The sequence below is a fragment of the Chamaea fasciata genome, unplaced genomic scaffold, assembly GCF_029207755.1.
Source record: "Chamaea fasciata isolate MVZ Bird 193981 ecotype frontalis unplaced genomic scaffold, bChaFas1.0.hap1 SCAF_2, whole genome shotgun sequence".
In the NCBI taxonomy this organism is placed as follows: domain Eukaryota; kingdom Metazoa; phylum Chordata; class Aves; order Passeriformes; family Sylviidae; genus Chamaea; species Chamaea fasciata.
In genome coordinates, this window is record NW_027094087.1 from 75,763,688 (window position 1) to 75,789,276 (window position 25,589).

Genomic DNA, 25,589 nt, shown 5'->3' on the forward strand with positions numbered 1-25,589 from the left:
TCACCAGAGTTGTTAACCTCCATTATCCAGTTTATACATCTGAAGTCTGGCTTCCTTTTCAAAATTACTTACATTAGTCTGCTTTTCTTGATAGTCATAGTATAGGGTGAGCATCTTGTAATAATCTTTACATAGAAAATATTAACATAAGGTGATTCCCATTCACTTTCTGGTTAATACTTGGGGACTCAGCTCATTATCTCATAGAGGTGACCTGCATCTATCCTAGTTGACAATTTTATATGTGCAGAAATTGTAGCTCAATCTCTATTCCTGAGGTTGAAGATCTTTTTTGCCTCTCTTCAGATGGCCGAGACACCTGACTGCCTTTGCCCATTATGGCTGGCTTTTGTTCTTACTCTGTTGCAAGACGGATTAGCACTGCAAATAAGTCTTGTTTTGCAAAAGGAAAAATTACATCGGCAATTTTTCACTTGCCATGCTTAAAGCATCACTTAATTCTTTCAAGTTCTATGTTATACTAAAATACATAAGTAATCGAGATTACAGTATGCATACATATCAGTTTAATGATACTTCAGTTATCAATTTTACCAGGCACCTGGCCAGTATGTGGCTGTTCTAAGTGTCTGTAATGTCATGTAACTCTTCACTGGGATCAGCTGCATATAAAGATGAATGTGTTTGAGTCTTCAGTAAATATTCCTCAGTATCAATGCCATGCATATGCATAGCCTCTTTTTTCCTTGAACTCCTGCAATAATCCTGGCTTCTACAGATGATTTTTATGTACTTTGACCAGATCTCCTAAGTGCAGATTGCTGTTTTTCACTTTACACCTTTGTTCTTCACGACTATACTCAATCAAGGATTTGCAACTAATTTCTAGATAAAAGGTATAAGATTTCCACAGAGCAGGTCTATTTACCTCTTCTTGTATCAGGTCATGAAGGAATGTTAGTAGCAAGGACTCAGTAAGGTTGTCCTACTGTTACAATTGCTTTTAACACAAACGTTGAATGTCCAAAGCTTGCCTCTTCTGAGTCACCCAGATCTACATTTTTACTTGTTAAAAAATGCAAAGAACCTTGCAACACATTTATCATTATTAGTTCTCTGAAAATGCCAATGCAATTCCACAATGATTTGCATGGAAATACTCTGTAATAGCACTGAACTTGTATTGTACAGGGCTGAACACTGGAGCCTTCCTACCGAGCGACAAATTAAAAGAAGCCCCATCCTTTTGTTGGGAAAGATCATTTCAGATTCTCCAAATCAGATGACTTCTCACTTTGTGTACTGTTCAGTTTATGTCTTACTGCCTCATGTAATGGTGTACAGGTCTGGTTTTGAAACTTGCTTGTAGATACGTGACAGACACAGCTTTAGACTGACTCAAAATAAAAAGCAAGAAACTTTGTAGAATATATTTTTTCTTTTGAGAGTGAACTTTTTGGAGCAGGGTCATGGCTACTTTAATTGGAGGCTGTGGCTGAGGCCCCTCTATTAACAGAGAATAGCAGAAGAGGGATTGGTAAGTAAGGGAGGAATTCTCCTGGCAGCATCCAAGGCCAAAAAGCCTTATTTAGTCTTGACAGCTCTTAAGTGCCTGGCTCCTCATAAAGACAAGGGTTCAGTTCTGTGACGGTGGGAAATGGTCCAAAGAGCTGACTAAAAATAAGAACTCCAACTGGTTTCAGTCTATTCTAAGTAGTAATGTCTTTCTAAGGCTACTTACTTCAGCTATATTTAAAGCCACACACCTGGGATCATAAAATATTTGGGGAATCTAAGGGGAATGGCAAGTGGCAAGTGGCCATGACTCTGTCTCTGTGAGCCGGTCCCTTCCTGTGAATGTGTTTCTTTGGGGGGGGGGGGGAAAAAACAAAAAATAAAAAAAAAAAAAAAAGGAAATCTTGCTAGAGGACTTTTCCTTCAAAAAATATTTCAACATTCCTCACTGAGCTAAAAATTAGTCTGAGCACTATAAGAAGTTCCCTGCTCACTGCGGGAGGCACCCACATCCACAAGCATGCAGCAGCCAGAAAGGGAAGTAGCATCTTTCTTTATTAATGCTTCCCTCTCTTTTGAGGTTGGAGGAAAGGGATGGAGAGAGCCAATACAGTGATAAGGTGCTTTACAGGAGGCAATTGATAATTTTTACTGTCTGTCTCCTCCCTCAGTCATTTTCACTGGAGCACTGAGGAGTTCTGGTTCAGTTTTGGTCCTTGAGCAGTTCCTGACGCAGCATGACTGCATTCCCCTTCTACAGTCGGTAAACAGTGTGGTCTCGCTCTCTGCTGTTCCATACTCTAGCAAGAAAAAAATTCAAGCTGAGTGACCTGCCAAGGTAACCTTATAAATTTCAGTGACTTTAAAAATTTCATCAACCTTAACCATATGTGCTGAATGCCCCCAACAGCTGCGGGTGAAGAAGGGCATTCAACATGTAATTACCTCAAAACTGACTTTTTCTTCTGCTTGGTGCCCATGAGTCTATCCTTGCCATGGCTGGCTGGCTCCCATTCAAGTGATGATCCAGCATGCTCCTTGCTGGTGATGCAGCAGCCTCTGCTGAGCCCACTGAAGCATGGGAAAAGCTGTGGGAGTGAGGAGAAGTGAAGTGCTGCCTTTCACCTTTTAATTATTTTTTACTTTTTTCTTTTCCCCAAAAATTCTGCAAAAATATATCCATTTTTTGTTTGGGATTTTGTTTTGCTTAGTGTTTTAAGGGCCACCTACTAGTCCCTCTCTGCAAACAAATAATTTTGCTTAAGTCTTCTTGGACAACTGCAGCTTTACTCACAGCAGTAGCTGGGCAGACTTGGGTCACACTTAGGAAAGGGAGGACTGAATTAGACCTCACTTATTTATAATCAGGTGCTGAGTGTTGCTATCAATATCAGGACATTCATTATCTGTATGGCTGGTCACTTTTGAAAACAGAACTGGTAATTTGTCGAAAGTGTGTTCAGATCAGTAATTCTCTGGGATAGATTGGTTTTTCATACTAGAAATGTTGGCTGAGATGATAGTGATCCCCCATGGGGTGGGGAATGGTGGCTGAATAAATCCATCAGCGTTTAGAACCGTGATAGCTCAAACACAGCTACCCTAGGTTTGGTGTGTGGTATTGCTTGTAAAGCAGTAAGGAGAGTAACTGTTCAACCTGAGGGTAAAGGAGCTCAAGTTCCTGTTTGCTGCAAGACATTTGCACCCACTCGTCAGAGGAGAAAGGCACATGGAGGTTCCTCTTTGTTGTGACATGTATTTTGCTGTAGCAGAGCACTTAACTGTGTTATATTGGAAGTAGTAGTATTAGGAAAGAAGTTTTGTGCTTATACCTGAAAATATTGGTCCTCTTTTCAGGGGAATTATGCATCCAGGTTTCTGGGCTCGAGTAGGTGCTGTGGTACTGAGGGTGGGATTCATCTGACCCTTAGGTCAGCTCAGTTGGTCAGAGCATGGTGCTAATAATGCCAAGGTTGTGGGTTTGATCCCTCTATGAGCCATTTGTGTAAGAGTTGTACTCGATGATCCTTGTGGGTCCCTTCCAACTCGGAATATTCTGTGATTCTGTAATTGGAGATATCTGCTCCAGTTGTTCATCTGGGCTCTTACAGTCTATTGACAGCAATACAGACTTTTAGGGCACATATCATTGCATCAAAAACTATCAGGCATCCAGAAATCATATGACTTGTAGCCCTGAAGGCCAGTTTGAAACTGCTTCTTTGGCCCTTGGTGGGTGTGTCTGTAGATGTCCTAAGTAAGCAAGATTACCCCATGGAGGCCTGATAAGGGAAATGAAAACTAATAATTCCTGAAAATGGCTGATGCCTGAAATGAAAACAGAAATCAGTTAATTTTTGAACTCATTGTAATGTCCTGTAGCCTGTGACCTTCATTAATACTTTGTAGGAATGCAATGGCCCATGAGAGAATTTAGTGCAGTGCCGTGATTTTCTTTCTTTCTGATCTCTGATAAAGTTGGAAAGATCAGCATTCATATGAGGTACTGCCTGTTTCTAGTTAGGAATTGGGATTTTTAATTCCCAGCAGGTCTGCTTCTAATAATGTCCATGAATCTGACTTTGCCATCAGAATCACATATTGATTAAATTCAGCATTTGACTCAGTTTTTAAACTTGAGTAATCTGTCACCATCTATAGATAGCCATTTTTCTAAATATTATTCATATCAAACTTCTGTATAGTTAATATAAAGTTTTATCTAAAACAATAAAAGAAATTAATTCAATGTTTGCATTACCATTCAGGAAAAGGCCTTTCTTCGTACTGAATATTTACTTACATAGCAAGTGGATATCACTATATTACTTCTCTAGACTTTAATACCAGGAGCCATAATCTATTACAAGTGGTGATGCAGGCACAGTGGTACAGAATCAATTAGTTGTTTTTACATTACACATGCAGACTCCACATTTCCTGAAGTGACACCAAAAGACAAGCTTTAGTAAAAATCCTGTAATTAAAGTAGAAGCTCAGCCTAATGGGAAGTGCTAGCTGCTGTTTTATCAGCATAATGAAGAGGACGAGGAGGCATTGCCTCCGTAATCAAACTCCTGCACTGGCCAAAGTTCAGCACTATTTCAAACCAGCAGCAGAGCCTGTAAGTAGTCAGTTGGTGGAATTGACAGTGCCAGTGTTGTAAATCATCAGGGGCCCTGTATTTTCAGAGCCATAGCAGTGCAGCAGAAACACAGGTCTAATCTCCTGTGATTTCTCATTTTGGTGCTCAAAGGCTGATTTTAATAATTTTTTTTTTAGGATGCATGTTTTTTTTATTAAAAAATTGTAGAGCTGAATTATAATTTATTTATCAGTGGTTCCTCTAAATCTAAATGATGGGGTTTTTTCCTGGGCTTTAGTACTTAAAAAAGAGAAGAGCATTCTCTCCTTTCTAATGCATCTCATCCTAAAGAGTGCACTTTGAAGGTGAGGAGATAAAGTGAACACTATGATTTTTGTTTGCTTGTTTGTTTTTTTGTGTATTTGTGTGTTCTGTCATCAGTTTATTTCAGTGATGGCAGGATTATAAATCTGAGGACCTGGCTTCTGGTCTGACTTACACTCAGGGGGAAAAAATGCATATTTTTATATCCTTGCTGTATTTTCTGGTAGTATAACTAGGAAAAATGCATAATGAATAAAAAGATGTAACACAAGCTCTTTAGATCCCTTAACATCTCCTGGGTTTGTTCCTCTGTTTCTGAATTGAGGTGATGACACCAACCCTTCAGGTGAGAATTTTTTTATCATTTTGGTAAAAGGTTTGAGAGGGCAGAAATTAAGCTGCTACCCTACTCTGCTGTATATATACTCCCCTCCCTATCAGTCCTGCTGGGCTGAGCAGATTTTTGGGGAAGTCTCTTTGCTCTTTTACAGTTGCAGATTGTACCTAGACAAGACACTTGTGCATGATCAGTAGGAACTTGCAGATGTCAAAATGATCATTCAGGACATCTTTTGATTGTAGGTGAGCTATATAGGTTTTTAGGTAATTTAAGATAATGCATAGTGAAAGACCATGCATATGCTGGGATAGTCAGAAAGGTCTATGAGCCAGCTGGATACAAGAATTCAGCAGACTGGGGAGTCTCACATTTCTTTTAGGAACCTCTTTAAAACTGACAGCTTCACAAAAATAATTTGAAATTTTTACACTGGAATTTTTGAATAGAGTTCTCCTATTAGGGAATGTTCAGTGAGCACCCTATTCAAGCTGTAGCTTTGAAGGAGGTGTTGAGATCCCAGAGAAATATGTTTCTGGGTTTGCTTCAGGCTGGAAGTGTGGCTAAGAAAGGAGCTGTTCTGGTGAGCTATCTTTTATTCACTGGTCAGTTCCTGGTGGTTTAAGGGAGGGGCACTTGGATCTGACTCTTTGGTTACAATCAGAAAATTTGAAAGACATTAGCTTTGACAACAACGCAAGCAGTGTTTTGATGTTTTAGCCAAGCTGAAGAAGGCCTTGTAAATGAATAAATTTGTAAAAATATTCAATTTTGGTATTCCTGCCAGCAATATTCCCTTTTATACAAGAAGGAAGTATTGCTGTGGTCATAAATACCTCAAAAGTATGTAAAGTGTTTCTAAATGCAACACCTTGAAAACTTACTCAAACCTGGTAGAAGATACATCATGATTTACTTTTTGGAGATACAATGAGTCACCTGTGTCACAAGGGAAGTTAAGAGTTTGCATTTCTATTTCTGAGTTATGGAGGTCATGTAAAAACTGTAGTGCAGTCATTTGATGCTGGAATGACAGAACATTTTGGCCTAATGCTTATTTTTCCATCAACTGCATTCTGCTTTGCAAAATTTGGAGCTGTCAGGATCAGGCAGGTTTTTATTATAGCATATTAAACTACTTGCTATTTAAATATTTGGGTGGGAGGCACTACTTAGACAGACTTCGCTGATCCGTCTTTAGGACTGCCAGTGACAGATCAGGTAAGTGGTTTTTTTAACCCTGGCAAAATCACCTGCCACAGTTTATTTGAAAAGCCTGAGCCAAAATAGAGGAAAGCATAGTGCACTAAGATGAGCATAAAACAAAGAGAAACTTAAAGTTTGGGGTTTTTTGGGGGGAATCAGGGAAAAGTGTGGAGTTGACATTTTGCAGTGAGTAAAATCAGAATACTTTGTATGATTTGTGGAATGACAATATCCCCCCTTTGAAATACAGGGGATATCACTGCAGTCAGAAATAGTTCATGAAAAGGGTGCACTTTTTAGATGCAACACAGCCAGCAGTAGAAAATCAAGCAGTGAAGGGATGTATTTGAAATAAATACACTTGGGCTGGCTCATCACAACTTTGTAAGCCATGTGCAGTGTCTTGTAGGGGAGAAGAGATGTGGCTCGTGGTGAAATCTCCATTGCCAGTTTTATACCACTTTACTGTAAAAATCACCCAAGTAAACAGCAGATAGCAAGAACAAACAGCAATGGGTCATCTAACAGTTTTCTTTCCCTCACATGAACTTTCCATGGAGCAAACCTCTCTAAGTGAGAAAAGGATGACTTTGGGGTGAATTGGGTGTGAGACACTGGGGCAGGTTGCCCTCAGAATTTGTGGATGTCCCATCCCTGGCAGTGTTCAAGGCCAGGCTGGATGGGGGTTCTAAGCAACCTGGTCTGTGGAAGGTGCCTTTCCAACCCAAACCTTTCTATGATTCGATAATAAAAGAGCAGAGGAAAGAAGGGGAAAGAGCTTTTCTGGGCTCTGGAGCATGGGAAAACAAAGTAAAAGGTTCAGGAGGGGTCAGGTGGAAAGTTGATTATGACTGCAGCGTAGTGATGTATCTAGTTTGTATTACTTGGCAATTTCTATGCATTACCTGGCAAAATGTGGACACTATTCACAGTGAGGTTACAATGACAATGTAATAAAATATGCACCTAAATAAAATGCCACCTTCTTCTAATAGAGAAAATCAGTTAATCATCCTGTTAAGAAGCACACATACATTTATTACAATGTCATTTCCTGTGATGCAGTGGTAATTCAAGAGTGAAACCCTCCCTATGTACATCATTTAATGAAGCACTTTTGAAAACACGTGACTTAACGCATGACTGCTGCTCTGTCCTTCTGGGTCTTGTGGCAGATTGGAGGAGTGAGGCTGCACATGGATGCAACATTTACCATCGCCCTGGTGAGCACTGTCATTATTCCTAAACCACCCCCAGCCTCTTCCAGGTGGAGAGGAGTGCCCATTTGGAGACATCGGTAAGAGTTTAGGCAATGGGGCAGTTTGCATGACTGACACCGCTGAGTAGCTTTCCAACTGTTATAATGAGAGCCTAATTATCCATTAGTAAGGTGTGTAGCTAAATGGGGCTGGAATCTAAGAGATGTGGTCCACCAAGAACATGTGCTCTTTGTATTACGAGTCCAGTAATGTCCCCTCCAAGTGAAAATGCTAAATGGGAGCCATATCCTGCCTCACTTTTAATGTGGAAAAAGAAGGGATAAGGCACAATTTAGCCTTGGCTTCTTTAGTGTCTATGTAGACCACACTGGAGCTTTTCTTACTTTGGAAAGAGCTTACAAAAGTGAAGGTGTTGATGTGTATGTGTATGTGAGTGGATGTGGATTGTGACAGCTGTAATGCTGTGACAGCTGGCATTCAAGAAGTAAAGTAAATTTCACTCAAGGAAGAGCTTTGCATGTGGAACCCACTGACCCGTTTGACCGAAGGATATTTTCCAGAAAGTCATACAGCCTTCATCTGAAATTTCAATAAATGGAGTAACTGGCACTTCCTCTGGTAGTTTGTTTCAAAGGTTAATCACCTTCTCTGCTAGAAGTAGAGGCATTAATTCTCATTTAAATTTATCTAGCTTCAGCTTCTAGTCATTGGTTCTTGTTAAGTCATTCCCCATTAGGTTAAATAGGCCTTTAATATTGGCGTTTTCCCCCTGAAAAGGTAGAGCTTTGCTGTAATCAAATCTCTTCTTGGTCTTATTTTGAAAACTAAACAGTTTTAACTTCTGAAGTCCTTCACCTTTTCTCTGCTTTCAGTGAAGTGTTAAATAGGTTCTCCACTTTTATTTAATTCTTGTAAAAGGAAAATGGCAGAATGCTATATGATGTTCTGATATTGTCCCCACCCATGGGATAGTTAGAAGGAAGGTTATCTTTCTTCTAATTGTTGCTTCATTTATCCAACCCAATGCTGTATTTAATATTTTTTCTGATTTGTCTGAGACACTTCTTCACTCAGTCCAACTTGCCATTTTTCAGAGAACAGAGACACTGTATCATTCATTGTTGAAGAAGGGAACTTTCCTATCTTTTGTGTGGTCTCTATTAAACAAAGACACTACATTCCAAAGAAGAAAATAAAAACTTAATGTGGCAGTCCAGAGATTATGGAAGAAATGGACACTTTTAATGGCAGAAAGAAATCTACTGTGTAACACGCTTTTGCTTTATTGCCAGTAGGAGACCTGATAGAATTTTTTTTGTGCTTCAGCCAATTTTGAAGTCCAGTGGGAAGCAGCCACTGAGTTTGAGGTCAAGTTTTCAGAAATAAGGCTCTGATATAGTGATCTAAACTCCGAAACCACCCTGTGCAAAAGCATCCAGGAACCGTTTATGAAATTACTTGGTAACATCTAAGGACACCTCTACAAAGGAGTTTTCTAAGCTTCTCTAATTATAGAACTGACCATGCTGTACATCATATATGTGCAGTCTCTTCAACAAGCTGTCTTTCATGTCAGATTTTCTTGTCTTTCGCTTGTCAAATTGTAGCGTTTGGGTTATTGATTGCTGGTTATGTTCTGTTCAGCTCTCAACAGCACTTTAGCAAAGTCTTTTCTAGGTTATGTGATTGTACCATATCTGTCTGCCTGTTTTTCTTCAGTGAATCTGCTGTAAAAAATCTGATAGAGGTGAAAAGGTCTCAGATTATTACCTCTATGCATTTCATAAAGCAAAGTAACTGGATGGAGGAGCTCTGCTTGGAAGGTCTCTATTGTGGGCTCTCCTCAGTGAAAGCACAGGGAAGATTTTGTGTGTTCTAATCATAAGAAATTATGTGACTGGAGCTCAAGCCCTAGCCCAGGTGCACAATTCCTGTTCCTTCCTGCTTGTTGATGCCACAAGCTCATATGGAGCATCTTCTGCTGCATTTTTACTTCTTTCATACAGTTCATCTATAGGGTATCCTTTTCCAGGTTAAATTACATTTTTTCATTTATTTCTAAGCAGCACTCCAATGCTGAACAGACATTTAGAGGATGCAACAAAAGTACAATGTACATGGTAATAGTATAAGAGGTAGACAGGCAAAAACCCCTCTTTTCAGAAGAGTGTTACTGTGTCAGATTAAGCATGTGGAAGTCAAGCATTGGCAGAAGTAAAGCAGTTTCATGTTGTTTTAATTTCCTTCTTTCATGTATGTGATTTATAATCCAGATTCTGGAGTGACAGTTGCATGTTATATATATTCACCCTGACACAAGTGGATTTTGTAATTATACTGAGATAGTGCATAATGACAAAAACTTTGTTATGAGGTGGCTGAGCTGTTGCATACAGAATTCTTCATTCACCAGCTGTACTGGGCCATCTTAGCATTTGTAATTTAAATATTTAGAAGTGTGCCGGGTTGCGGGTAAGGAAAAAGTGGGCTGAGGTGCCAAGATACAGCATTTAATGTGAACTATTTCACTCATATGCCATGCAGGAGACTCTTTTACATCCACAGCATGAAGCAGACCTTTGCAGTATATGAGGTAGCAGGTAACTCTTGGCAAGAGAGCAGAGCAGCAGCCAGACTGAAGAACAGTGACTTTCTCACCCAGCTCTCTCTCCTGCCAGCAAAACATTGCTGAGAGGTCCCTAAATCTTAAATTCTGTGTAAGAGTGTACTCCCAGGCTTTTCTTGACCCTTTTCTGCCACTGGTCTTCCCTCCCCAAGGTAGCTAGTCCTGCATGGATCAACATGTATGAACTGTTTTATGGAAGTGGTATGATATGGCCACATTTGCGTAACACCTCAATGTGCATATGCTCCTGGCACTAGGGTAGCAGCCAAGCTGTGTTTTGCTATTCCAAAGCATAATCATGTTCAGGCTGCTCCATAAAGGGATTGTAAATTCTTACATATTAACTGGGTAATACAGAGAAGAGGTTTGTTTATTTGTTTTTTATGTTTTTATCTCTGACTTTTCCTGGAGGAAAAAAAAAAATAGTGCATGTATTAGTCTTTGAAAACCTCAGCCCCAAATATCAAAATTTGATTAAATTGAGAGTACTGAAATTACCATATCACTGCTTTAGCAGAATGTAGTACTGCCAGCTGTCAATATAGTAACATAAACTGGTACATATAATTTGGTATTTCATTATATAAACCTGCTGAAAGGGTTCCTCCGAGTCCTTTGGGTTGCAGATTTGCTTAAGCTGAGTTCCTCCTCACAAATTTCAAGCTAATGAATCCCAATTACAAGCATTATATTATGATGTAAACCCTGTTTAATAATTGTTTTAAAAATTCAAGTGGTAATTTCCTGTACTGCCGAAGGTTTCATTTATTGCATTTTCAGTGATAAGGGAGTTCATTTGGCATTTCTTAGTCTTTATTGGGAAGGATAGTGCATCAAAACAAGAGTTCATGATGCAGTGCCCTTTTTTATATTCCAGATAAAAAAATTCCATTTTAATTTCACAGTGGGAAAACAACTGATTGAGATTTAATGTCATGTACAAGGAGCTGCACAATATGTTGGTTATTTGTCAATCTGATGGAAAAAGCAGAGGAGTTTACTTCCTTTGGTTCCAGCCATGCTATATTTTATGACTGACTTTTACTTGTTTTACTCATTCCAGATAAAATCTGTCATGATTATACATCAGAAAACATTTCATTATTCCATCCATGAGAAATAACTGTAGTCAGTGCAGAAGCAACAGATTGCTGCCTCTTGCAAGCTTTATGGAAGTGTGCTGTAATGAGACTGAGTACCCTAGATCGATAGTTCTCTCTAGTAATACAATCTGCTGTCAGATAACCTCCAACAGCTTTACAGATTTAATGAACTCCCTGGGTTGATGATAAAAATATAATGTAAGGAGGAAACTAAAACAACATCATGTATTAGATGTAGCCCTAGGCAACATTTTATGACCATCTTTCCTTCAGTTGTATATTTTTAATTATAAAGTCAGTATGTATCAAGCACTGTCCTGAAATTCTCCATCAGTGAAATTCATCTTGCTCTTCTCAAGTCAAGGATAAGGAGACTTCATGTAGGGAACTAAATGAGAATTTTAAACTCTGCATTTGCACCACTTTGGTGGTGGTATTTGAACCCGTGAGCTGGAGGAAAAGCCATTTCTCCTTGTGACCTCTTCCAAGCAATTAAAATCTTTTGGAGGAACATACTCCAGTCCCCCTCTGCCCCATGCACAGTAGGATCGTCATTCCTACTGGTTTTTTGGAATGGAGGAATTCACAGAAAGCAGCATGAGTCTGTAGTTGTAGCACAATCAATGAATACAAGTGTGAACTTCTGCTAAAAATATTGTTTAGGACTCAGAAGTAAGTAAAGTATACCTACTGTATATCTACTATACACATATAGTGTATTTACTATGAAGAAGCAAACCTCTTAGATAAGACACTGGATAGCTGTAGGAGTAACCTCAGGTGTGCATAGGTTTGAGCACACTGATGCAGGAGTTAAGGATTTTTGCCTGTGATAGAAAGATGGAAAGCTGTCTTAATATTTTGGAGGGGCATTAAAAATGTTTTCCTACCTAGAAAAAGCTCAATAAAAAAATTTCCAGTTGCGTAAAGTAATTTTTTTTTCCAGATTTTCAACCAAGTAGATAAGAACTCTCATGCAGGTTTCAGACTTTGTCTAAAAGTTAGGAAAAGCAAACAGAAAAGCAGTGTGATCCCTAGTCAGATTGAAAAAGATGCACTGCGGTTCTCGTTTCTTCTATTGTCTTCGCTCTCAAAATGAAAAAAAGTGTCATTGTGCTGCCACTTACTAAATTTCTGTTGGGGATACCTAGACTTCCTCCCAGTAGTTTTGATGTGGTTCCTTAGTGGTTCTAAACTCTGTCATTCACATGCTGCTGCCATTCCGCCTTCCTTTGCTCTTTTGGGGTGGTGGGAGTGCAGCATCCACCCAGGTGCCGGATATTTCTTCCCTAAACAGTCTATTTTTGGCCTCTTTCAAAAGACAAAAGTGCCATCCACACTGAGTTATTAGAGGAAAAATGTTCATAACAGCATTGACTCTGCTCACTATCCCATAGGTTTGATTGGTAATATGATTGGGAAGAAGGCAAAATATATGTTAACAATTTAGTCCTGTTAGAGTTACTGAAAAAGGGAAATATATCTAAAGGAATAAAAGCAAGACGTTATATTTATGATGGTACCAGAATTCCTGGGGACATAGTGCATTAAGTAAACAGGAACCACATTGTGTGTTTTGTTATCGTGTCTTTTATAGATCAGAAGCTTTTAAACCAAATAAGATCGCGCTGTCCCATAAAAGTGAATTCTTTCCTTTTGGCTTAGATATATTTCCTATCAGGAAACAGAAGCAGAAGACTGGAGTGAAAGTGTAAACTGAATTTAAAAAGAGGATATTCACTTACATTATTTCTTTAAATGATCTGAACTCCAGGGGTTGGCAGATGCTTTTATAGGAATCCTTTGAATGTTGGACAGAGAAATTTTTATGCATGCTGTTAGACCTACTAGCATTTTTCTTAAGGAGTCTGACTGCTACTCGAGCCATAATTTTCAGTGCAATTCATTCTTGTTAAGTTCTAGAATTTACCATATTAGAGACCTGCTGCCTCTTACAAGAAGGAAACCTCTGGTAGTGTTGTTGAAGTCTACTGAGTTTGCTCCATGCTGACTGCATTTGGTGGGGCTTTACTGATTTTGAAAGTTGACTGGTATTTTGCTGAGACTTAGAAGGGACATGGAGTTTTGTTGCAAACAGCTTGTTGTTTATAAAACACCTCAGGGGAAGTAAGTATATTTTGTTGAGAGGGGGAGAAGGAAATTGTGAGCTGGATATAATAAGCTTTTAGCTGAATATAGTAAGCTGGACATAAGTAGTTAATATGTTTTTTGGGAAATGATATTCCAGTATTTCCATAGGAAAAGACAGATACTTCTTTCAAAAAGATCACAGTACTCTACTATGAGCTGTTTGCTATTTACTGGCCCACTAGCTTGGATGAGGGGAAGTGATGTACCTTCCCTGAAGTTCCAGACAATGCCAACACAGAATGAGACCACCAAGCCACATCACAGCTGTGCAGTTTAACACTGTGTGTGCAGGCAAATGGGTGTAATAGCTCCTGCTTGGGCACAACTTGAAGCAGTAAGCTTTTTTTTCTCCTTTTAATTCTTCTTTCATCATAATTTTCCATATTCATTTTATCAGTCCTCTCTTTCTGTGTCATAGAGGAACAATCCAGCCAGCTGGATAACGTGGCCATCCGGTCGGCTCAAGTGAGGAAGCCTACAACAAACCTACTTTGTGCTTGCAGAATGCTTTGATCCACTAAGTATCAAAATCTAAACTGTACTTCTTCACAAATGTTTAAATGTGTATGCGTGTATCTGTAAACTGGTAAATGTGCCAAAGGAGAAAAGAAGTTGGAAAACTAGTTTCTAGTCAAGAGAAGTATGGCAGTAACACACCAGCTGAACCACTGTGAGGGCCCTGGCCTCATGAATTGCAGCTGTTGCTCGTAAGTGCTTTGCAGAAGGGCACAATTATTTAGGCCTGTCTGAACAGGAATGTGGAGCAACTCTTCCTAGCTTTATTGAGCTAACAGAAAACCCAAAGGCAAAAGACATAGCTCTTGGGATTACTCTTGCCCCAATCAAATCATCTGTTGCTGTGGTTTAGAGAGAAACTGTTCCTGACCTTTTATCAAATTAAGAGAGAGCTCCTGGAAGTGTATATATTTTTTCCTCAATGTTTAATCTTGTTCATCACCTCCCTTTTAAAGTCACAGTCTTTAGTAGCTTCTTAAAGTACATCAACAGCAGAACTGCTCATTGTTCATTGTAAGTGTCAGAAATACGTTTCTAACATATGGTATCACCTTTATTTGCACAAAGAAGGTGTTTTTGATCATGACTATCCTTACAGAGTTTCTTCTGTGTGATCACATCTGAATGAAGAATCTTTTTCCGTTCAGATGTCCCAATAAGTCAGTTTTCTAGTTCATCTTCTTCTCAGGGGGAATGAGCTTGTTTGAGGGGAAATTCAGTTAGCTGGTCCTGCAGTCTTATGTGATTTTAGTAGCAAACTTTTTCCTCTTCTAACTTTTCTACAGCAGTCTTTTTTTATAAAACTTACCTTTGATCTCCGTATGCTTTCACTCTTACAGTGCATTCTGAACCAAAACTTGGCAACAGCTGTCACAAACTAATGAAGAACATCCCTGAATATCAAATGTAACATGAAGTGTTGTGGCTTGTTCCCAAGAAATGTCAACTCTTTTGCTGTGCAGCACGTAGCAAATACAGTATAGACAGCCATCACCCAATACGTAGACTGCTGGTCTGCAGCCTAAAAATAAGACATAATTTTATAGGTGACAAAAAGCAATAATACTTGGTTGAGGTATTAATAGATGAAAACATCACCTCTGTGTACAAAAAGCCTGTGGTCTGCTGATATCAGCATTTTATAAGGGACAATCTGCATGTTTCTCTTTGATGATTTTCTTCTCGTACACAGCCTTAAGGGTGTCTACAGAGAAGATTAAGACAAAAGAGGTTTTTAGTGGCAACGCAAAAACACAATCTGCCCCAGCTTTACAGAGTGTTTTACAGAGGAACATTTATACCCCAATGCCTCTGTCCTAATAGTATACCTAAGCCATGCAACTAAAAAGAGAATAATTTGGAATTTACAAAAATGCAAGAAAAAGACAAAAATTGGCATTAACAAAGTGCAAAAAAAAAAAAATCAGGCGGCAGGCTTGGCTGTATTTCACTACACTGAACTGATTTGCTAATTGTATTTTATTAGCTGAATTTTGTTTTCTTAGCATGAAAGATTAACAATAGCTCTTTTTTCCTTTGCCTGTTTAGAAGCAGGAGCTCTCCTAGAAGCCTCTCCAGACAAAATCATATCAAATAACAGTTTAGGAGAGTGGATTGGATAAAATTTGGAGATGATTGATGACAAGATTGTTACTGGTTGTCTATGGAATATCTCAAGCTTTCAACTGTTCTGTTAGGAGTATTGTGCATAACACTCCTGCCACACAGATCTCAACCAGGCTGCTCTAGAGAGCCACAGTGCTTAAATGTCCCTTTTAACAAGAATATTCATAGTGCACTGGAGATATCTTTGCTTGAGCTGAGCCTTTATAGAAACATTTGTTAATCAAGTTTTAGTTTTGTTTTGTCTTACTTCATTTTAAAGTCAGAGTACGTATATGTGTACACCATGGCAAGAATCAAATCCTCTTGATTTTTGATAGATCTGTCCCACAATATGATATTCCTATGTAAGCATCAACTCAGAGCACAGAGTGGGGAGAAAAATGCAATATTCAACAGAAGTGCTAAATTTAAAAAGTACTAGAGGTTGTGCATACACCTGTCTCCAACGACTCCATAACTTTTCTATTTAGGGCATTAAGTATGTCTTTGAAGCTGAGTGACTTTGTTCCTAGAAATAAAATAGCCTGTCTGGAGGTAGACCAGTGCCTATCTAGGTTTTACTGATCACATTATACTCCAGGGGGGAAAGGTTTGTGAAGATTAGCTATTGCCTGCTGTAGTGCAGCAGAAGGGGATAGACACAGAAACCCCAGCATGGGTCAGACTAAACTCAGCAACAACATATAAGGATATCCTATAAGGATTTTATAGGAATTGATGAGGGCTTCAAGCACTGCACTCTTCCCGGGCAATACATTTTCAGGCAACAGTATAGTATAACAGTATATATGTATAAGTAGTATATATGGTAGTATAACAGTACTGCTCATCCAGAATATACATTCTGAATAAGTGTTCACTGCTGTTGGATGTGGTTCCTCTGAAAAATCAGTGTACTTAATGCAGCACTGAAGGTACAGGAGTCAGAGATTTTGTAAGCTTCCTACTTGTTTAGGAAGTGACGCTTTCATTAAATAACTACTTTTGCCATGAGTATTTTACAGTTCAAAATGTAAGGATTATCCTCCTTGTATACTTTAATGCCTTTCAGGACAATTATAGTTACTGTAGAAACCGCATTGTAATGATTAGCTTTTTATCAATGGGTCTCAAAGCACTACCCACAGGAGCTGAGAATTATTATTCCTGTTTTATGTGTGAGGAAAGAGTCAAAAGGTGATGAAAAAGATGGCAAAGGACGACTGGAAGAGTGTAACAATGGCCAGAACAGGAGCAGAGATGAGGACAAGCCTCATGCGTTACCCAGGTGGCTGTCCTTCCTCATGCCTTGCTTTCTAGTGGTGTTTTCTCTCAAATATTAATATTCAGGTTATATAATTGTGTTTTTCACTGACATAGAGAACTGCATAACATGGGGTTTTTATTTAATACAGCACTTATGCGTGTATTGAAACACTGAGCAAGTGCCTCCCCTTGAAGGCCAGTGCTCCTTACCCAGAGGTTCACGTGCTGAATCAGACATTTGCTACATTATGCTCCCCAATGCAGAATAATGTATTGGGCCCTTCCCATGCCCTTTCCATGAGCATGACTATGCCAAAACCAGTAGAATTGTTTGGTTATTTATAATAAAATTACTCACAATTATTTATAATACAGGCTATTTACAATTATTTGTCGGATTTATCTGACAAAATTTTCCTTTCACCTCACATGTGCTGTTCAGTGTAAAACATGGTAGATAATTTTAATCCAAATGCATCTCACCACCAGCTAGGTACAGGCTAACCCACCTATTACCCCCAGAGAGTCGCTGAGAACATTGAGTCTGAATTGCCTTTTAGAGATGTCTTTCCCTCTCTGTTGAATGCAGAGACAGCTTGTGGTGACCAGTATCCAACCCTGAGTGTCTCAGGAGCTCCAGACTAGGTAGGGAGAGAGAACATACCTCCTTTTTATGTATGCATAGTTAAACTTGTCAATGAAAGAGTATGTCAGCAAGCCTTCAGCAGAGGCTGCTGTAGCAGGTAGCATTGCTGAAACCTGTGTTTCCACTGGAATGAATCATTCAAGACAAGGCTGGTTTTATACAGTGCTCCACAGTGTGTCCTCAGAATGGGGAGAGCTGACATGTTGTTTGAAAAGGTCACTTAAAACCTATAGGTGGTTGGCAATTATTAATATTTATTACTTGTCTAAGGAACTTTACGTGAAGGTATTCCTTAAAGCTTGTGAGCTGACAGATAAAACTGATGGAGTTCCTGTTCTTATCTGTTAGAAACTTTTTTTTTTTCCTTTTCTCTTCCTTCTTAGAATTTATTCTGTGCATCATGTTTTTGCTGAACAATTTGGAAGTGAGAGGAAATTATATTACTATTATTATTATTTGGAGCTATACAATTATACTATTAAGGTTAATGATGCCAGCAATTAAAAGGCATCTAGTTATTTGGAAACTGTCAGTTGGGACAAATTGTTCTTTAATGTCTCTACACATGGATTACTTTGATGGGATTGTAGGAAATTGGTAGGTCAGTGCAATATTTCTTGTTGCTTTTTGCTGTCAGGAGCCTTTCCCTGCTGTCCTTGAAAAGTATTGTAGGAAAGTATAAACCACATTATACCATCCCTTATCTTTCTTATGGGTATTAGTTACAAACATTCTCATTAACTCTTCGTCAATGAATTATGGACCAGCTATTTATGGTACAGAATTATAAATTGTCTGTGAATGTTTGTGCTCATGGGTTTCTGGCTCTGAAATTGCCTCTTTTTTTACAAAACTGTTAGTTGTAAAACATGTCTGGATTTCTAGGGTATGAGTGGCTTTGTAAGCCCCCAATAAAATTTTCGCTTTCTGAAAGATATTGCAGTACTTAATTTTTTTTTTTTCCTCATGAAAAATCATTGCAAGCACCAGGCAAGCTGCTTGCTTGTGCGTACATGAAGCCACAACTTCATATGCAGCCAAGAGAGAGGAATATCTATAAAGGCAAAATTTTGCAATCACTAGCTTTGGTAAAGCCCATGTTATTTAAAACCTGGGTGTGAGCACTGGTGTTTTTTGGCATTCCATGCTCTGTTTTGGCTCTTCATTAGATATCCCTCAGTGAGCATATGTAGTGATACCTGCAGTGGTTTTCCCTGGAATATTGTCAGGTTTATTTTGGGCAATTAGATATGACAACATCAACATTTAGAGTATTGCTTGTATTCCCTGAACTCAGTAGAGGGAACAGCTGGTTAATACTGATAATACATTGAAATGAACACATGTGGATGCACTAATACATACAATTATCTAGGGTATAGTTGACATGATTTTAGGAAGCTACTCTCATGCCAACTAACAATTAAAGGTTAAAAAAAAGGTTTCATTTGCTTCCAGTCTCAAAGTGATAAACCACAATGAAAGATCAATGTCTCGATCTAGGAAACACTTGTAGTTAAAAATGTCATTTGGATGCTTGAAGTTAAGAACAGCACAGGAAAAAGTGCTTAGAACTGAACTGCAAAATGGGAGGCATAGCAGCAGTTGAGGGTAGATGCTCCCCTCCCTTTTCTGAGCAACTTTCAGTAGGAAAAAAAAATTACAGCAAAACCAAAAGCATATATTAAACTTTATTTTCAAAACAGGTGAAATACAGTGTTTAAATAGGAATGCAGTCAGTGATCTTGGAATTAGAGCAGCACTAATGAGTTGCTGGTGAGCTTCAGTGGGCACCTATGCAAAGCGTCTAATCACAAAGACCCATTTTAATTTACCTCCTTGTAGTGAATGGGGTACTTGCTAAAACAACTCTAATTCTATGTTCCGTTAAAAGTGGAAATACGTTTTATTGATTAATCCTGCAAAGCAGATGAGCTGCAGTGGGATGTAACCAAGTACAGAAAAATTTGGAGAAGTTAATTTTTTTCAGTATGTCCCATTTCAACTTCCTGCTAAATTTCCCCTTTTCCTTTAAAGGAAGATAAAATCTCAACGAGGAGTCTTGTGCTCAAAAGCAGTTTGTTTTAAGCAGTGAATGAACGTTCTTTAGAGTTTTCATGTTCACTGCAAATGCAGATTCGGTTTACAAGCAGTTGTCTTAACTAGCTCTCTAAACTGTAAAACTGAATTTCACAAGACAGGAAAAATCCTCCCACTTTTAATAAGAAACTCCAAAAGTGAGTCCTTTCCCAAAGGCTAGAAATGCCAACTATTCATTTTTTTTTCCTAAATAATTGCATAGTTTAACAAAACTGTCTGATGAATATTGTTTATTTAGTCTTAATATTTAATTGCTCATGCGAAACAATTATCCAGGTTTTTGCAACTACTTTGAAATCTGTTTAGGAAAATAAATACAGCAATTAGAAATTAAAAGTCCTGTTGCTCAGTATAATAACTACATTAGTTTTAAGCAATAAAGTGGAGCTAAGCTTTGTTCCTTAATTACTATTATTATTATTTTTTCTAATGTGTATGTGCCCCATGCCTATTTCCTGCCTGGGGCATCACATTTGCAGAAGCTGGTCCTGAGACTGTCTCCAGCCAGTTTTGCATGTACACCATGGTGCACAGTTCATAAAGAACCAGGTGACTGATTACCCTGCTAGAATGAAAGGGCAAATGAGAAAACATTTAACTAACCACAGGAAACCTAATTATAATCAAAATCGAGTTATATTTTCTCCTAATTTCTGAAATATTTCTGATGTGGGAATTATTTTTGCATCACTAGCTGTAATTGTTTCTTAAGTATATATAAACCTTTTCACAGCTGCAAGTTTTAGCATCAGATGGGACAATCATCTTGGGCAAAGCCTCAGTTACGACGCTGTAATTCTGGATGCTCTCGGGGTGTAGCCTCTCAGCTCAGTCCACACTGGGACTTTCCTCATGTGCAATTCTGAATTCAAATATATGCCTGTGTTTTGGATTTCCCAGCACAGTGGGTTCAAATGCGAACTTTATAGCTGGGCAGGACTATGTTTTAGGTCCAGGAAAAACAGTTACATAGTGTCATGACTGTGACCTCTGCCAAATGAATATCTGTCAAGAACCTAATGAAGTTTCATTCATATAGCTACAGTGATGCTTTTAATGAGGCAGAACTAAACTCCAGCTAGGTAGGAAAGCAAAGGGCTTCCTATGCGTGCTGCACATGGTGCTAAAGAGCAGTAAATCAGGTGTGGATTTAGGGACAAGTGTGTGTCATAGGTGAGGGAAGCTTCTCAGAGCTACTGCAGGACGTTGACTGTGGGAGGCCTTTCCTAAATGGCTTCTGAGTTACTGCCCTCAAGATTGTGATGGTAAACCCTGTGTAACCACACTGACCAAGCTCATTATAAGGCAGATGAGCGCTGTCACTCTGGCATTAATGCTTAAGATATCTTGACTTAGTATCTTGAGCAATAAAAATAAAAGGGATTTCCCCAGGATGTGTGGACTCGTGTTAGCCCCCTTGCCCCTGGCAAACAGCAGCATCTGTTTTCTCGCAACCAAAGCAAAACCACAGTATTTGTTTTTTCAGGGAGCGAATACTGAATTGCCTAGAAAGACCATTTCCTGATGGGAGGGTTGAGGACCCACAGGCATCCTCTGATTCAGTGATGCCTCTGTGTGGAAAAGGAAACTGCCCATCTACTTTTCCATGAAGCAAAGGACATACGGCCCTTCTCTGTGTTCCCCTGACCACAGAGAGACCTGTCCTGTTGTGGTCCAGGAGGTTGCAGGGTGCTCTCCAGGAGCTACCGTAAGGGCAGCTGAACTGCAAGGACACAGGCCGCTAGCAGTTCCATTTGTGCAGGAGTTAGGACACCAGCCAGCCTGATCAGGAAACTTAGGGGACTCTGGCATCCTCAAGATGCTGCTTCAGTACATCCTTGCATCAGGAAAAGCCCTTGGTTTTCCCTGCAGAGGATAAAGCCTATCCCAGGAGGGAAAGAATTCCTGTTGATGGAGAGAACACATATTCACATGATGCTTTGCTCGCGCATATAGATAAATTGTGCTTTGCATTTTTAGTCAGCTGTGTCTTTCTTTTTAATTGCTTTTTTTTTCAGATCTGAGGTACTTTTTATTAGTTCTGACACCCCTTGGCAATGGCTTGCTAAAATCTATGAAGGGTGTGTAAGAGTAGACTTTTTGATCTGATAAAAGACACAAAAAAAATCGCTTGCCACATGCACCATTTGTATCAGAGGCTATTGAAGAGACTGAATGCATTTCAGTATCTTCATTGAACTTGATGTCACTTTCATATTTCCTCATTCTGTCTGTTAAGTTTCAGGGGAAGCCAAATTCCTCCACTAAGGGGAGCATGTGGAGTAGTTGGCAGTAATAAGACTTGAGCTGGAGGATGACAAGTGAGCTGAAGAAGCCCAGCAGCAATGCTCGTAAGAAATAGTGTGTCACAGAGATCATTTTGAGGCTGTTATTGATTGGGGAAAGATGAATGTGTCTTTTAATGGTATTCTTTGGTGTATCATTGATCTTCATAGAGCCCTACCAAGCTGCCTTCGGGTGCTTCACTGAGAGCACCATATGTTCTAGCCTGTGGCTGTGGAGTGATAAATTAGACGGCACCAAGCTGCTACTGAGTGCTTCCCTCTCCCTTCAGGCTTTCCCCCAAAAATCTGCTTGCTGCACTGGCCCAGCAGCCAGTGCTGAACTTGCACACAGCTTATCTTTGTTTTCTTACATCTCTGGTAGGGCTCATGAATGTGCTGTTGTAACGGAGTGAAACTTCTGAAATTTAGTTAGAGAGTAGTAAGAGAGTGGCTTGCCCCTTCTATACAATGAATTGCGTGAAAGTTATATTTTTTTGTTTGTATTTGTTCTCAAATAGCAAGGCGTGCTTCAAAACAAACATTAGGATTGCAGCTGTATTGATCTCCTGGATTGATCAGGCTGACCCCCTCTGTCACAGCAAGAAGGCAGCAGGTGTGGTCCTGAAGGCAATCCCTAGCAGGACTGGCATTCAGTCCCAGGCACAAAATTTTTCAGACAGGTTATAAGCATCTATTCTAAATGTTGTATGTTTATATAAAATCTGATTAAAGTACACTTTAAACTTTGTGAACCCTAATTATTTCTGAATGGTGCTTTCCTTCTGTTTGGGAAGTTTTGTGTTTCATATGGCATAAATAAATAAATATTGTGCAGAATGGCTCCATGAAGAACCCATACCGCAGAATTAAGAAAATGTGATCATTTGCACTTTTTCTTGCTAAGGCATCTGGGTAGCTCACATGATGAAATTTAATGCTTCTTTATATGCAGTAAAAATTCATGCCAGCCGTTCAATAACCAATATGTTGTGTATTGTTTCTTGCCATGACATAGAATGAGGCTCTTTCTGAAAATCTTTCTGTTGAGTGCTCTGTGTATGGAGAATGCTAACTATGCATGTATTCTGTAAGCACCTCTTTTTAAGAAAAATGTCAGATTTTTTCATAGTTTTTGTCGTCTTCATTCTAGTGCATCATAAAGTTACCACAGATCACACAGATGCATTTATTTGTGCAGATTTTGCATTAATGTAGCTTTGAGACATACTCTTTCATGAGAGAATGCATTTGGCATGAATGTTTAAATAAAATTTTTCTTACCCATGAAAGGTAATTAGGTGTGGAGCTCCCAGAAGCGTACTGTTGTGCAATAGTTAATGACTATGAAAATATCAAGAAGATTTAAAAAAGGTTAAACTGGTTTTGATAGTCTGTATTGATACTCCCAAGTAACTTACTGCATTAATTATTTTGGGGTCTAGATGAAATTATGGAAGAACTCAAAAAATTGCACTCCTTTCCCATTTTTAATTTAAAAATGTAATCACAGACCTTAAAAAAACTCCATAATCTTTGAAAAATTAAAAAAAATTATTAATTAAACATTTTTCTCATTGAGAAAAGTCACAATTATGCCATTCAGGTTCAGGTGTGATTTGAGTTCTTTGTCTCATCTTCAGGCCAGGTTTAATCTCCCTAATGACTTTTGGTGGCTCATGGCAAGCCATGCCTTCCATGCAATAAGGAAGAATAATAATTCTGCATGGGATCAAAGACAGTACAATTATGCTTAATATATATTAAAAAGTGTAACAGGATCTCCCCAAAGTTTGTGCCAGTGTGGCTCAGGCTGGAGTGGCACCTCCTCACTGCTGGCTCTTCACTAGTTGCAGTTACCCTGCAGGATTACCCTAATGGTGAGTGGCTGAGGCTCAGGTTTGGTTCTGCCATCTCACTGTGCAGCTTCTTCAAAGGGAGGTAGTTTGCTGCTGCCTGAGGGCTTTCTCTGGTCACCATTTCAGCCAAAACACATACAAAAACATAGATATTTTAGATCTTCCTTTAGATTTCTGCATTCCAGAGGACAGAGGTCTTCAGTGAAGGTAAACTCAGTTGTCTGGAAAAAACCCAGAGATCCCTGTGGCATCTCCAGATTTAAAACAATGCTGGGAAGCAGAGGGTGTCACCCCCCAAATACTTCCTGAGTTTAAATAAGGACTGCTGCAATCAGGACTCTCTCTTCTGAACTTATCTCACTTTTTTTCTCCCATAAAGACTTTTTTTCCCAAGAATTCCTTGACAGTTCCAGTTGCAAATCTGCAGACTCAGGTAAATGAGCTTTTCTTGGTGACATGTTTCTTAATCTTAGTTGTACTGCATCTCTAAAGGTGGGCAAGTTTGGCATATTTGCATTATCAGTCTAATCTAAAGCCTTCTGACATAACCAGGCTGAGTGTCTCCCGAATATTCAAAAGAAGAAATATTCTTTTTCGTATAATTCTGGAAATGTGATTAGTTCTTCTAATTATGACCTTTTTTCTGACCTTCTTTCTGTAAATGGCATGTTGAGGGAAAGCTGTGCTAAATTTTTGCAGTTTGGCACATGTTTCATGACTATTCTTATCTCTTTTAAAATATGTAAAAAGATAAATAAAATGTTCAATAGTCCAGGCTTGGCTTTTGCATCAGGTTTGTCCTCTGTACTCATGATCTTACCCCCCTTAAATGACAATTTAATTATCCTGATGGGTGGTGGTCATTATGTAGTGCAAGATGACTTGTCAGGTAATCCCGTGTGCTCTAGAGGGAAATGCAAATATTAAATGTCAGTTCAGAAAGCTGAATTATGCCACGCACTCAGTGAGTTGCCAGGACAGGCTATATGCCTAAGTGGTTGGTTCCATCATATCCTTGACCTTTTTCATCTTGTGTCTTTTCCAGGTTTCACATGAGGGGAAGGCAGAGCTCCTTCACTAGAGGCCCTCAAGGCAGCACAGGGAGCACCAGTGGGTGGGCAGTACAGAGTTGTCTGCCATTCTCCAGTGATACTTGGTGTCCTTGGCTTCTGCAGATCTTGAGGGATCCAGGATCTGCCAGTAAACCTACTGAATTAAGGGGTGGTGCCCCACATGCAGCTTTCAAATTCCAAAAGAACTTTGAATTCTTTAAAGCACTGCCTATTTTCTTTCAGCCCATACCAGAGTCTTACTTGAATTTGACTTTCGCTGGCTGTTCTTCATGCAGTACCAGTGGAACTTTGGGAGGTGGAAGAAGCTGATCTTCCAGGGTCCAGCAGGATGTTTTTTCCTTTGCTGTGGAAAGGAGAGCTTTCATCTCATTGGAATTATTCAAACTGAGACCTTACAAAGGATAATCCCTAGTCTCAGCAGGAGTCCCTGTGCCTGCTTTCTGAACAAGCCAGCTCAGAAACAAACAGAAGGCACAGGTTCTATGTTCAGCAGTGCTTTGTGAATTTTATAGAAACATGATAGTTTCTGAAATTATAATAATACTGTGAAGTGTTTCGGAGTAGATTGTAGATGTTGGTTGATCACAGAGGCTGTCAGGACTAGTATCACTGACAGCTTTTTGGTTGAGCAGCAAGACAACAAGGAACCAGAGAAAAATCTGTCCTCAACTTCTAAGTAGTGCAGCACTCCAGCCAGGACTTAAGACATCATCT

General features: G+C 39.2%; 1 protein-coding gene across 2 annotated transcripts in view; it reads left to right on the forward strand.

Moving 5' to 3' along the window:
• HS6ST3 (heparan sulfate 6-O-sulfotransferase 3) overlaps positions 1-25,589 on the forward strand; it is a 272,840-nt gene that overhangs the window by 213,106 nt on the left and 34,145 nt on the right. The window lies entirely within an intron of this gene.